The 15,251-nt window shown below is 37.8% G+C and overlaps 1 long non-coding RNA gene across 2 annotated transcripts; it reads right to left on the bottom strand.

Moving 5' to 3' along the window:
* Window positions 1-936: 936 nt before the first annotated feature.
* LOC127013679 (uncharacterized) lies at window positions 937-3,233 on the bottom strand. Of its 2 annotated transcripts, none has more exons than XR_007766106.1 (5): window positions 2,791-3,233; window positions 2,423-2,524; window positions 2,228-2,277; window positions 1,916-1,963; window positions 937-1,519 (listed from the first exon to the last, which is right to left on the bottom strand). It is a non-coding gene; the product is annotated as an uncharacterized LOC127013679 (long non-coding RNA). The 2 variants fall into 2 exon arrangements; XR_007766107.1 differs by having other exon boundaries at window positions 2,423-2,511.
* Window positions 3,234-15,251: the final 12,018 nt, after the last annotated feature.

Here is a 15,251-nt window from a genome sequence, read left to right as displayed (position 1 = left end):
CCTTTGGAGTTTCAGGAAGCTTCATAAGCAAACTGAAAGATGGACTGAGATTAGGCTTAATGTGATATTGGGAACACTGCGTCAGGAGAGAAGTCAATGACTGTGCTGTTTCCCAAGGGCAAGGCATGTCTGAGTCTTGTGACAGTTCAATGTTTAGCTCATCTCACAGTTCGATGTTTAGCTCATCTCAAGAGAAGGAGGTGGAGAATAAGGTCATTAATTGCAACTGGATTATAATGCTCTACTCTATGCCTTCCCTGATTACTATGGTTTATTTTGGAGAGAGGCAGAACAAACAGAGTAGAAGTACCAGAAACAGTCATGCTGAGGAAACATGAAATTCCACGGGGGATAATTCATTCAGGCTCTCCAGTTACTTGGTGTGGACTGTACAAAAGCCTGGCTGCTGGTGATTAGATGTCTTGCTGTGCTCAAACCGGTTTGGCTAGCACTAGCTCAGGTACACACTGCAGTAGCATGCAGTAACCAGATACTAGATTGTATCAACATAATTTGGTGAATTCCATTACAATCAGTGGAAGCTGAACAGGCTTATTTTGAAAATTGTGTCAGTAATAATAAAACAACCCCCTATCAAAAGGTTTTACCAGGGGAAATTAACTGGCAAACACCTGAAGACAGTGTGTGTGAATCAGCATGTTGTTGGTTCAGTAGAACCGTGCCAGCTAAAGATCTGTTTAAAAAATTAAATTCCTGACATAAATTACAAGTATTGCCTAATCTTATTTTAAAAAAATGGTAATTATATTTCACTCCTACAAGCAGTACGATAATTGGGTCCCAAAGGTCTAGAATAAGGTTAAACAATTAGACTGCATTTGCAAATGAATATATCCTGATTGGCACTTGAAAGGATAAAAGGTTTATTTGAAGTCATTAAGATTTTAACCCATGATTTCATGAAGTCCACATATATCAGGCTTAGTGCTAACTTGAAAACATCTCTCCAGATACCTCTGGCCCTTGGATGGAATTTGAGCAAAGGTGTCCATCTAACTGTAGCAAGGAGTCCACTGAGCAATCCAGCTGACTTCTTGTTTCAGTGACTGAATATTAGGATTTATTATTAGTTGGTAAATTATTGATTATTGGGTCAATATAACTTGAAATTCAGCTCAACAAAACACAACATTTATTTATCACAGCAATTTTAGAGACAAGTAAACTGAAACAAAGGTAGATTTATGAATCCACCAAAGGTCACACAAGTGAGTTAGCAGCAAAACAAAGAATAGGTCTTCTGAATGCCAGCTTCCAGTCCAACATCTGCAGTACTGGGTTTAAAACGAGTAGTACAGAGAAACAAAGCAGCCTGACAGGACAGGAAATTGATGGTAAATGATACAAGAAATATCATTATAGAAGTAATTTTGTTTCTTGTGTGTGTCAAAGTCCAGGTTAAATGCAATTCAGAATGATTTCTGGCTCATCTATGCAGAAGTGTGGTCCAAGCCAGTAGTCTATGTCATTATATACACTTGGCTACAAAGTGATGAGGCTGGTGGGGGAAAAAAAAAAAAAAAAAAAGGAATTCAATTATATCACAACTACTGATCTTTTCAAAATTTCTTCAGCTATATATGGAGATTTATCTCCAATACGGCATAGACATTAATTTTAATGGCATTCTTTCCTCACTGCATTAGCTTGATTTAAAATGGCAACTAAAGTATTTCTTCTAGCAGATAATTTGAGTTAATCTGTTGAATTATGCTTTCAGTAGTTGTAAAATACAGAACAGTAAGCAAGACATGGCAGTGGATAAACCAAAACAATTGTATAAAAATCTGTAACTATGCTGCATTACTGAAATAGAAGTACAGGACATAGATTGCAGGATATTTCCTTTTCATTGATTTTGATACCGTGGAATTTCTAGAACTCAAGAACATACCTTAGAGCATAACCAAAGCCACGCTGAAGGCTGGACTTAGACCTTGTTCTACAGGAATTTACAAGTAGTAAAGGGAGAAGAATTAGAATTGCTTGAAAATATGAAGAAGAGTTTAATTATTCACAGATAATAATATCTGTGTTTCATAACCAGCAAATATAGAACATATTTAAAGTTTTAATTAACTCCTTATATAGGAGTTAAAACATAAAAAGCAACTGACCTTCCTGCTTAAGTGGAAACAGTTTTGTTGTAAATAGTAATATTATGGATGCAAAAATCTTAAACAGGATTAGAGGAATTCTTTCATACCTTGGTGAAATTAATTGCCCACACTGATGGTATTGATACATCATGCACTCCTACAAAGAGGACAGTAGGATTTTTTTCAATATGCAGCTGTTCATAGAGCTTTTCCCCAAAAGTTAGTCATCTCAATTGTGTGGTCTTCATATACATTAGGATGAGAAGCTGTGTCCATATCGAGTTGAAATAAAAAGTGCTTACCTACAGAGTAGTCAATACAACTTCTCCGCAACACTGTATCCTCTGCATATAGCCACATAATACTCTCCAATTTATTGAACAAGTGATGTCTGAAAAATAAATCTGTTGTTTGAGGAAATTCAGTAAGATTTTTTTTAAATGAAGTCTAGCTTCATTTAAATGTTCCAAAAGGAGAAGAGAAAGGACATAAAGATTAGCTCCATAAGTAAACCAAACAACATAGGAAAAACTCTTTAGAAAGTTGTCAACCTAGTTACCATGACTGTTGTTAGGTTTCACCATTAAACAGGGAGACAGAAAGATCTTTGGAGTATATATCACACAGTGTGAATAGTGAAAGTAATAGGTAGATTTAGATATATTCTTACCCTCTGTGATGCCTTCCTTCCTACTTCATAGAAGCAAAAACCTCCTTTTATAAAAATCTTCTTGGAGGGTTATGTATTCTTTTCAGCCAGAGACTGATGGACATATATGCTTACTCTGTGTTTGGTGAGATTCTGAATTATTTCTCATGGACATGTCAGCCAGGCTGCAGGACTTCCACAGTGCTTTTGCAGGGACAGTGCTGACTGGCAAGGCCACATCTCCACTCCCCTGACACCAAACATATGCACACACCAACTGTTTAGACCCAGTTTACCTAGTAATCTTCTTAACAAAGGTAGATGAAGGCAGAGCTTTTCAGCTAAGTATCTATTCTGTCAACAGACAAATTTAACTGGAAAAAATCCTAAAAATGTCCAGGAGCTGGGTGGGATAAAGTAAAAACCCCTGTTTTTTCAGCCTGGTAGTGCTGTTTAATAGGCCTAACTGAGGGCAGCTACTTCCATGGATAAGCATTTGATGAGAGAGCTGCAATCCTTGGTTCTGGCAGCAGCAGTTTTTCTTGCCTGCAGTTAATTAGTCCATGTGAGGAAGATGTGATAACCTGCTGATACAAATCAATGGCCTCAGAGCTTGTTCTGGAGGTCTTGACCATAGCTCTGTATACCTGAATTTAATCACATATGGTGTGGTCATCTGCACAGTGTAATCCTCCTGCAGTGCTGCTGCAGATATCTAAGGGAGTTTTCTATTCAGGCCAAAGAAAAGCTGTGTTCAAACTGTAGGAAGTTCCTCATGACTTATTACAGGAATTGATAGCCCTTTAGCTAGAAGGTGGGTGAACAAGTGTTAGGCAAAAAGGATTTCAGGTGTAACCAGTTTAAATTGGAATGTCTGCCTGCTTGACTCAGGAATATTACTGGGAAAGTTGATGCCCTGCCTTGTGAGTATATGCTTCAGGGGTGTCATGGACTGAAAAATAGGACAGCTGCTGTGTTATTGCATTGCTTCACTATGGTGGTTACAGTTTATTTTCAGTAGAAATTGATCAGGACTTTGTTCTTTATCATTAACTGTCTCTCTGTGCTGCTTTCCCCTCGAAAAAGGATGATTTAATAGGTACAAATATCACAGTGAGAAATGGGACAGTAAGAGGAGCCAAAACCAGTTATGCTAGTTTTGTTTTCCTTCTTCAGTCTCTGAGCAACCAGTAAAGCTTTCCTAGGCACCAAATAACTTGACTGCCTAAGGTCTGATTTTGGATTTGACTTAAACCCTTGTATGCCATTGACCTTTAGTAAAGCTGAGATTCCTAAGAGCTAGTTTTGTATCACTTCAATGTCTAGATTTGTTAGCAGACTTTGAATGTGTCAGCCAGGATCCTTTCTCTTGGATAGTCCCTGCAAACCTTGAGAATGGTCAAGCACAAAGAAATGTGTGAGACAAGTCTTGAGGAGATTCCTGGGCCCTACATCTCCTTTGCTGTGAGTTTTCTCCTACTTTCTTTTAATTATGTTTTTGTTTCCCTTTAAAAAACAAAAAAAAAAGGAAAAAGAGTCACAGCAGGTGAACATTTTTGTTTCCAAGAAAGGGGGAGTAAGGTGAAGAAACCTCATAAAAACAGAGCCTTGAGTGAAAAGTTCACGTTGATGAGCAAAAATCTAAACCCCTCAGATTATATTTGTCTCCAAAGAACTGTACCAGGCTTGAAATAATTCCTGTCTTCCCTTGACCTTGGCAGGTTTACAGAAAAAAGCTACACAATCTGGAGAGCTCTAATGCAGGTCATGTAGGAATAATTCAGAAGCTCTATTTAAGGAACATATGCTGCATCCACTTATTTCTAAGAGACGCAAGGATAAAAACTTACCATCCTGAAGAGAAAGAAAGGGAGAAAAAGTATGATAGTGGGTAACAAACTGAAACTTTCAGGAAAAAATACATCACATTAAATTCCAGCAGGTATCAATTTTTTTCTTTTTAGAGGAAACACTGCTTAAAGTAGCAGTAGGTAGTGATTTATCATTTTCAAATATGGCTACTGTTCTTTCTGTTTGGGAAACAAGAGTTCTCTCTAACAGAAGAAAGATTCTGATCCTTTGTACATGTACCTAAATCGAGAGCAGTTGCTCAGCAGGAAATAGCCATGCCAGGTTTACATCACCATATACAGGATTTGATCTGTTCTGTTTTCCTCCCTGTGTAGAACTACTAAGGAATGGTGAATACTGACTGTTATTTTTTTCACTAAGGAGTGTTAAAGAAGTGTAATTCCAGCCACTACTGGATTAGGACAAGGACAGTATGGGTAAAAGCGATCAGAGATTAGAATATCAATATCCATAAAGAGCCTAGGTTTGTAAAGCCTCCTCGGAAAGACCTTGTGCAATGAGCTGCCTTCTGATGTGTGTGTGAATGTGTCCTGAGGTAAGGGTGTGACCTATACAGACAGAAATCTTAAGAAGGGTGGGGAAAATAAACTGGGATTTTCCACCTCGGTTTTTCTCACCTCTTGGTTGTATGATTACAATCTCACCATGTTTCCATGAAAGCAGCAATGCCCACAGGAAGCCGTGCAGTCTCCAGACAGCCGGACAAGAGACGTTGTAGGGTTGAAACAGGTTAGAAGGCAAGACAAAGTTTGAAAATGAGTTTCAGAAGTCACCAAGTACAACAACAACCTGTGCCTGAGAGCATTCTGTGATCCATGCAGCGCTCCAGCAGCAAGGCTTGGCAACGCAGGCAACAGAGCCGAGTGCAGCGAGAAATGTAACACGTTTAGATGCCACTAAATGCAGCTGCCTTTGTTTTGAGACACAAAGGCTTTACCTGAAGGCACTGTAAAAACCGTTCAGCAGTATCGCTGTTGTCTGTCACCTAATCTGAATCATCACAGTCATCAGTGACTCTGTGCTGTAACTGGTACTTAATGGGCTGGAAAAATCAAGGGAGGATTGGTAGGCTCATTCTACCTTTTCTTCAAGTTCATGCAGAACACAAAACACACAGTTTTTCATCTTATTTCCAGTTGCTACTCTGTGTGTTTCTGAAGGACAAAAGCAAGTCTTACTCATTATATTATTTGTGTAGCACATTTTTTTCTGAATATCTTTCATGCCAAATAGTGATTTTTAATTTTTTTTTAATTCAGTCATACATTAGTCATTATGCATTTACTTTGTTTTGCAGACATACATGGGAATGTGTACACATTTATGACTAATTTTCAAATCTGAGGTGTTTAAGCAGAGACATCAAAGACTGGCTTAGTTTGAGACACCATTATGGAGACACAGTTGTTAGCTAGACCACCTTTATACAGTTAGTTGAGATCTTTTTTCCATACTAGCCAAATAAATACATCCCTCAGTGCAATAAAATAAGTTCAGAATGTGCACGAAGTTTTCTTGTGTAGTATACATATTTTGGCTCTAAAATGCTTTATATGCACCACAGTTAAATTTTGTTATGAAGGTTTTGTTTTCTTATCCAAAAAGATTTCTTGCGTGGCTGGGTTAAAGCTGGGTTATGGTCTATTAGTGTGATGGATATCATGCTCTAAAGGTAGTGTCTGGAAACCATTTGTGTAAGTTTATGCAGTGCCCAAGGGTGACAGTTCAAAATTTCTTAGCAAAACAGCAAATTCATCTTCCCAAAGTATGCTCTTTAGCCTGAGTCACCTTGTCAAACAGGTGACAGCAGATGAAAATTCACTGGTGTTCAGTTCCTTGCCCAACAAAGTCATTGGCTCTCTTTGCTGCTTCAGAGCTCAGAGCAAACAGGCTATTTCTTTTTTGCAAACCTCTGCAATCCTACATCGTCAATAGTCATAACACCTGGCTCTTTGACCATCAGCGGGTTTCTGCCATATCTGCCTGTTGCCAGGGTCTAGGGAGAGCGCTGGAGGGAGGTAGATCCATTATTAACATAGATTAATGGGAAGGGGGAATTAAATGTAAATCCAAAGGCTTTTAAGCATGAGTGGAAAAACCATGCAAAACCTTAAAACTGTAGACACAGAAGAAGCCTAATGAGAGGGGTGGACCTATAGCTAACCTATTTTACTAACCTTTCAGCTCAATTTTTCTGTTGGAGAATGACACGTTCCTTTTAATACAATTCCTTAAGCAACCTTGTGAAAGAGAATAGCTGTTTTTTAACACAGTCAGAACCTATATGTTCTGTAACATGAAGTTCAAATTGAAAAGAAATTGGAGAAGTATTTACTAAGTCTGGTCAGAAAGTATTTGCCTTCAGTTTTGGCTGTGTTTTCTTAACTAGGGCTTTCTTTTTTATGGAAAAAAAACCCCGAAAGCTGATTTCAGTAGCAAAACACTTTACTTTCCTCTCAGATATGACATTTTTTGTAGAGGACACAAAAAATATGTGGGTATTTTAAGGAAAATAGTGTACAGAACTGTACGGGAAAAGGGTGATCCAATATCTTTCAGATATTCTTGAGACAAAAAAGCATGATAACTTAAGATGCTCTTTTGCAAGGTGTCAGTCTAAGAATGAGATGCTCCTTTTTCAAAGTGTTAGAGATTTCCTCAAACAAAATTGTGGACCAAAACCTGCTTGTTTATTGAAGGGCAAACACATCACTCGTATAACTCCTTTATGAATGATAAAGGGGTACGTGGGATAGATTCATCCACAAATTTCAGAAGGGCAACTCTATTCATCTGGATGAGAATTCAACCTTGTATGAAGCCAGAATATAAAATGATGGTACTAGGAAAAGTCAGTAGTAATGGGATATTTCATCTTTTCCTTTCCAAGAGATTTTTTTCTCTCTAATAAATCCCAAGTTCATTTAAACCGCATAGCACTGAGAGTCACAAACTTATATTGGAAAGTTAAAGTATTAGAATGTGGATTTGCCAGATAATCAAAAGAAGCTCTTTATGGTTTAAACAAAATCAATGAAAAATACTTTAATAAGCAGTCAGCAGTTTTAGTTTCAATAACTTGCCAGATGTTACTGCATACATATATATTAGCTGCAAAATGCAGCCTGGATCATTCAGAGACTTAAATGAGCATTTGCCATGGGCAGTATGGAGAAGCCGTGCACTGCAGACTACGTTGTCATGGTGGTCTTTGCATGCCATGATAAAACAGAATCAGAAAGCTCCCCTTCTCATCACCTCATAGATAAGCTATCCCCTCTTCCTTGGCTGAGATGCATGGAAATCTGCCCTCCCTTTCTGTTTCTACATCTAGAAAATGCGTGTGTGAGAGTAATCACACATAAAATCAAAATTTATTGTTGTGTAAAGGTCATTTACAAACCTAAAAGCCCTGGTTTGCTGCTATAAGCAGAGTGTGGAAGAGACTTGGAGGGTCAGTCTCCTCCTTCTGTGGGAAAATGGTGAAGTGTGAAACTCATTGTGGGAAATCTCTTCCTTCAGAGTAAAACTGTAGACCCCAGGAGTATGACCATGCAATAATAAATTAAAAGCCCACTCAGTTTTCTACCTTCTTATCAGCTCTTCTTGTATTTCTGCCAGAGGTAGTTCCACTGTAATGAACCTGTGATGAAGGAGCAGTCTGCTTCCATCTTCTCCTTTACAGCACTTGCTTCTGACCTGTTTGTAGCACAGAGCATCAGGAGCCAGCTAACAAAGTCAGTGCAAAATTAACAGCTGCACTATTGTCATAAGATTATAAATAGTCACAAGAAATGTCCCTTGATCTCCTCAGAGCTGACCTGGGATGAGGAAGAGTTTAAGAGGTTAGGACTTTTTTATTTATTTGGGGGAGGGGTTTTAGTAGTCTGAATTGTTTTTTAATCCATTACAAGTGTTACTGAAGTCTCCTGTCGCTCAAAGGGATTAGAAAGCAAATATTTATCTCTGTTGTTTCAGTTTGTTTACTTTGCATTTGACTGAACTTTGGATATTGCCAGTTTCACAGAAAATGACTACCCACTGGCAGGAACGGGGAGCAGAGATAATAGTGATTCCAGCTGTCACAGTTCTCCTGGGAAGCTCTGGGGAGATGAAGTTGCATTTTGCCCCTTTTTATGAGCTGGGCCCAGCACATTAAAGAGCCATTGGGACTCCCATCAATGGCTTCTATGGTTGCATGGGCAACCCTCCTCCGGCCGCACCACTGGGAATATCTGCCCTATGCTCGTGCCTCATACGAGAGCAACAGCAGGTAACAAAGACGGTGGGAGAAGGGGGGGAAACCCCTACAGACTCTCCTAGAAAAAAGGCTAACATCAGCACTGCCTCTTTGGCTTCTCTTGTTTGAGGAGCTTAATGACTACTTTATTCCAACACAGCAAAGCATTTTTCACACAGACTTAACTCTGGGTGCTGGCATAATTCAGTGGAAATCAGACTACTTACATAAGGGCACACTTGTAGAAAATAGCTTAGAGATATCTTTGTGTCAAACCAAAGGCAAGCTTCTTGATCAGCCAAATCCTATTTGAAATTCTCAAAGCCTTGTAGACGGTCACAATAGGAACTGCTCAAATGTCATTTAGCGTGGCACTAGCCACATAAAAGTGCTGCTGTCTCGGAAGCAAACAGGAAACAGGAGGTTTTCTAAAAGAATTAAAGTAGTAATAAATAACATCACATTCTTGGGATACTGCAAGGGCAAAGACGGAGAATGAGTCACTTCCCATTTACAGGAATTATTGCAAGGAAAGAGACTTATTGTATCTTCATTCTTTTTTTTAGAGTCTTCATGTGAAGAATCCAAAGCTGCCTACTTACAAAAGTAAAGCTAGGTGTGGCTGGAAGGCTTGGAACGATTTTGGCTGAAAATACAAAAATCTTAGCAAGTTCTGCAAAGTATTTCAGCTGGAATCTCCTGGAGCCGTACTGAACACTTTGTATTCCGGCCATCTGGCCCAAGCCCACCTAACATTCAAACCGAGCTGTATTAATCAAGAGGGAATTAAATTATTTGATTCGAAACCCAGAATATTGAGTATGAAATGAAAAAACAGGCAGTTATAGACATACAGCTGATGTCTTTCTCTGCAGACATGCAGTGCCTCACTTCAGCGGACCTATTCATGAGAGAGAGCAGCAGGTTTTAGATATATTGCCACATCTGAGAGTGTTGTAAATTGAGGCAGCTCCATTGAAGTCAGTCACCGCATAACTGTAAGGTGAGACAAGAGTTTCCTGCCACCTGCATGATTAAAGGACAGCCACCCTGTGAGTACTGAAGTCCTAATCTAACACTACCCTCAGCAGAGATGCTGGCAAATATGACAGTTGTGGAGTTTTTTGAAAAGGAATATACAACTGCTAATTACTATCTTGCTGACCCTATTAAGGTGCTATAGCTGTGCAGAAATGTGAGCAAGGCCTTAAAAAAAATGCCAAAGAAGTTTGCTTGATGCACATACAGCATTGCTAATATAGAGATTTATTCTGTTGCCCATTAATTGGGGTTCCTTGATGTTTTAAAGGGAACATAAACATGCATTTTTGTAAAATTATGTTTGGGTTGTTTGCTGGAAAAATTTTTTTGTTTAGTTATAACAAAAAATATTGAGGGGAATAGAATAATAAGTGTTGATGTAAGTTTGAGTAAAGTGCTTGAGATAGCAAATAACAATTGTAAATTTATCTATTAACTGATGCGGTTATGACAGGTTTAGGGAGTGAACAAGATATAAAATAAGATACGAAAAGATATTGAAAGGAGAAGTTCTTTGGACCATTTGTCAGAATGGTTTCCAGTATGTGAATTCATTATATTTCTCTCTGATTATGTTTAGATAAAAAGGCAAACTATTTTGACCTTTAGCAATTAAAAAAAGGTAACTGTCTTTCTGTCTCAGTTCCTACTTAACTAAACCTTTGACTTTATATAATAATGGTAATATGGCGGGTCAAAATTAAGCTAGAAGATACAACTGTAATTTAGCCCAATTGAATAATAAGGTAAACATGGCAATCATGAAACTTTATGGATGCAACTTTATTAAAACTATAATGCATCTCAGTGCACAAGGACGCACGAACAAGATGATGAAATCCTGTGCCAGTCCTGCGTATTTGTTTAATTAAGGCTGAAACAAATCTTTTTTCCCTTTCACACAAATATTGTAAAAATAGTATATTTCTTTAAACAAAGTGTTATTAAAATTAACTAAGAAGCCAGCTGGATTCCTTTGCACAGTATTCTCTTTAACACAATTGCTTCCCTCCTTCACGGAGGTACTGTTTTTAAAACATGAATAAAAAGGTAAGGCTTCTGAACAAAAAAAAAATTACTCAGAATCATCTTTCACCCCTCTACTGAGTGGAGGAAGAAATAAAAACCTGTATGTTATGTCTGAGATGTGCTATATACACAGCTTGTTCTGAGAGCTGTGCTCCGTGATAGCATCCTGTGTGTGCACAGCACCAAGGCGGAGAGCAGTCTTATGTAAACCCAGTGGCAAGGTACTCTACATGACATCTGCTGGGACTAAGACATAAACAAGCAAACATGCTAGTATATGGTTTGGCATCTGATTAAAGCAAGAGTTTAGAAACCACCTGAAAATCCTGCTGAGCTTGTGGCCTTTGTCAAACGAAAACTCCCCAACAGTAGTGTCAGCGCTCCTCCAACTACTCCCCAGACTGATACCCATGTCTGCTTCTACAACGTCACTGAACCATAACAAATGACAGCTCTTCGTAAATAAATAATGGTAATACTCCAAAGGCTTGCCTAAAGCCAGCTGCCACTGTGAAACTAATATAGCTCTGCAAGGAGGACTATGAGACCTAGAAAACACGCTGAGATGCAGAGCGCTCAACCTAGCAAAGAGAAGGTTAAGAGGTGATTTGATCACAGCTTATAGATATATGCAAGGAGAGAAGACCTCTCGTGCCAGACAGCAATTTGATTTAGCAGATAAGCTGGAAGCTAGATAAAATGAAAATTAGACAAACTTAAAATTAAAACGTGTGCACGTTTTTCACACTAGTCTAGTATTGGAACAGATTTTGAGGTATGTGACAGTTTACCCAGCTCTTCAATTCTTTAAATCTAAAAGTAGCCTGTCTTCCTACGAGATGTGACATCGTTCAAGTGCATTGCCATTAGGCAGGGCACAGGACTCATTCAAAGGAATTTTATGCCATGTCTTTACGAGCTTCAAACCCAATGATCATAAATGTTTCTCTCCGGCGCTAACATCTGTAAATGGAATTCCTGCCCTGATGAAGTCAACAGCAATTTTCACCCTGCTTTCTGTGGGAGCAGGATTTTATTTCACAAATGCATAAATGTTTGCAATTTGTGCTCTTGCCTCCAATGGCTTAATATCACCTAACTATATTTGGTGATTGCTTATCTACTAAATTACAAAGTGACGCTGGTGATGCCTCTTAACCACTACAGAAGCTGATTGCCTGTATGCATTGTCCATTACAACTCATTCCTTTTACATGATGTTCATCCTCTTCCTCTCCCCTTACTGAGATATATGTCAAGACGTTGGTGAAGATAAGAGTGGTTCATTGGATCTCATATAAATAGCTTGTAATGGAATACATTTTACCTCAGAACTTCTGAAACTGTGTTACTATTAAAAATGAAGCATGCCCATTAGGTTTACTGACTTTCTGGTAGCTTCACCTGAGATCCAGCTAAATCTCTGAGATTAAAACTTCCCACTAGTTGGTTTGCTCTTGACTTTTACCTCACAGTTCATGTCATTTGCTGTTCTGTGAAGTTCTGAAGTGGTTTTTATAGAACAAAATAGCCCTTCAAGGCAAAAGCGAATGCTTGAAATAATAGACCAAAATATTCATTTCTGTAGGTGCTAGCTAGGAATAATGTGAAGGAACATCATTAGAAAATGTAGGATGCTTGTGAATGGAATCTTTCTACCAGTAAGACTATTATTACTCGCAATTAGATTAATAAAGCTATTGACTGATTACCTAAAAGGTCTGCTTTTTTTCCTCCGCCTGATTACCAGGTACATGATGGATGAGGCAGGCATGCACAAAGCACAATACATGATTAATCTTTGGGTCTAATGGGGTTATTAGTACTGTGTCAGTACATCAAACTCACACATCCATCTGCCTATCAGAATAGATTACACACTCTACGGCACTCAAGAGACAGAAAACCGATACTAACTGATAGGCCCTCAGGACACCTTTAAAGTCTGGCATAATTCTCCTCCTGCCACTTAAGTTACGTTAGCCTGTAGATTTATTTCTTCAGGAATTTGAGAGGAGTAGAGGAAGAAATGAAAAATTCCATAAAAACATGAAGTCCATTCTGCCTAGGAAAGGAAAAATCCTTAGTCATAATTTTTATTATTTTGAGGAAAAATAATTCTGAGAGGAAGTGTTTGCAGAGTTGTAATAAGATCCATCACAGATCTATAATATAAGCAATATGAATGCAATGCCTTGAAATATGGAAGCAATAATTACAGGATAAGCAAACAAAAGGAAGAAGCTTGTATATTTCCTTACTCCTATGTTTTACCATGTGTAAATCATAGAGGTGATTATTACACTTAACAGAAAACCCTGACATATATTTTAATTTGGTATTTTATGACTGTTGCTGTTTGACATGCCATGTAAAAATAAGTGTTATCCACTTTAGGCTTCAAAACACTGTCGAGATGTTATACTGGAAACATACGTGATCAATGCAGTTTTTGCATGTACTTTAGGAGAGATGGGGTATGAATTTAAGGTGTAAGACAGCACAGCAATGCTTGAGCTAGAGTCTGTTATAACAGTGTTAATAGTGCTCCCTGGGAAGAGTGCCATAACTCGTAATCATTTTGCTTCCAGTTCAGCAAGCTGGCTTAAGCTGGGCCTTTGAGTGCTAACTCATGTTTCTATATATGGCACTGCAATGTGCCACATGCTTTAAACGGAACTGCTAGATGTTGGAAGGGTAAGAGGAGAAAGGATGTTCGGTTAGACACAAGACAGTCACAGTGTCAAGTCTGCTGTATGTAAGGTGAAAAAGCTGACCAGAAAAGTAAGTAGAAAGCAAAGTTTATAAGCAATGAATTGCTATTATTCTCCTTATTTTGACATAAAATCTGAGTATGGGAATTTTTTGTTGAAACTTGATTTTTGTTATTCTTGAAAATGAAATTGATTGTTGACTAACATATTTATTTTATTTTTCTAATGAGAAAAATAAATTTGATCTCTGTAGATCCCCATGCTGTGTCAGAGATTACAGGTAGCTAATCTCTGTGCGTACTTTTTTGGGTGACATTTTATTTTGGACGACAAAGTTGTACCTTCTTAACTTCCTAGGTAGTCTAATGCTGAAATTAACTGCGTACATACGTTCATTTCTTATTGGTCCGTTTTAATAACATGTTATCATTTCAAGTGTTTTTCTTTACTTTTAATAATTACGACCAAAGAACATTCTCTTAGGTGTGGTATTTTGGTCTTCTGGATCAGATATCCAGCATAAAATTGGTGAAGATGAGTGACCTTTAACTTACATACATACATCCTAAGTTCTGAGAGTTAGTCTAGTTGAGATTTGATTAATATTAAAGATTATCACCCTATTTGTTCTTGCTTTTTTTTCACTTCTTTTCTTTGCTTGTATTTACAAAGGCAATTCCTATACCATGTACAATCTGGTTTAGCCATTTTTATACACGTTTTTCACTTTGTGGGCATTACTGAACATAAGTGAAGGATGCAGATTCAGGCTTAAACACTGACATTCTTCCCGTGTGCAATTTTGGAGGTGCTTGTTCTGCTACACTTGAATTTCAGAACTGCTTCTCTAGTTATTCAGTGCAGTGAAAGCGGTGCATTAGAGATCTTGGGGAGGAAAGAGGAATGAAAAAAATATAAAATTTATACATTCCCTTCACAGTTGATATTACTTGGTGCACCATATACTGAATATATCCTGCCCACTCCCACCAGTATTACATTTACATGTTTCTTTATTGTGCGTATCACAGTAAAGATACATGGGAATGGCATACTCTGTAATATTTGCTAAAAGAAAAATTATCTCTCATAGTCCATCATAACAGTTGTTTTCACAAATGATGAATATTATGGATACTAAATGGTACATTTTTTAATCTCAAAAAGCTATTGCACCTATAGCTGCTTTTTTAAAACAAATTGTTGAGAATTTCTCTGTCTTTGTCTTCTTCACTTTGAGCTGTCAAAAACACAATCTTTACAAACTTTGTCACTTGTCGCCTGTTGATCCCAATGTGGGGTATTGACTAAAGCTAAGTGATTTTATTCTTATTTTATGGAAACCTAAATCAAATGAAAATTAAGTAAAGTCCTCAGTGTCACAAGATGTCTAGGGAGATTAAAAAAAAGATAATCCTTCACAACCCAATGGCAACATTCATACTGACTTCCAGTCTTTTGGAAATGTGTTGTGAAATCTATTGACAAACTTAGTGCATTGGAGCTGCCATTCCATGATTTCACTTTTTTTAAGTGGCAATTTAAAGAAATGTATTCTTGGGAAAAAAAAAAAATCTGCTTTTTTA

The sequence above is a fragment of the Gymnogyps californianus genome, chromosome 2, assembly GCF_018139145.2.
Source record: "Gymnogyps californianus isolate 813 chromosome 2, ASM1813914v2, whole genome shotgun sequence".
In the NCBI taxonomy this organism is placed as follows: domain Eukaryota; kingdom Metazoa; phylum Chordata; class Aves; order Accipitriformes; family Cathartidae; genus Gymnogyps; species Gymnogyps californianus.
The sequence above is the reverse complement of the archived record's forward strand: the minus strand, read 5'-3'. Positions and strand labels throughout refer to the sequence as shown.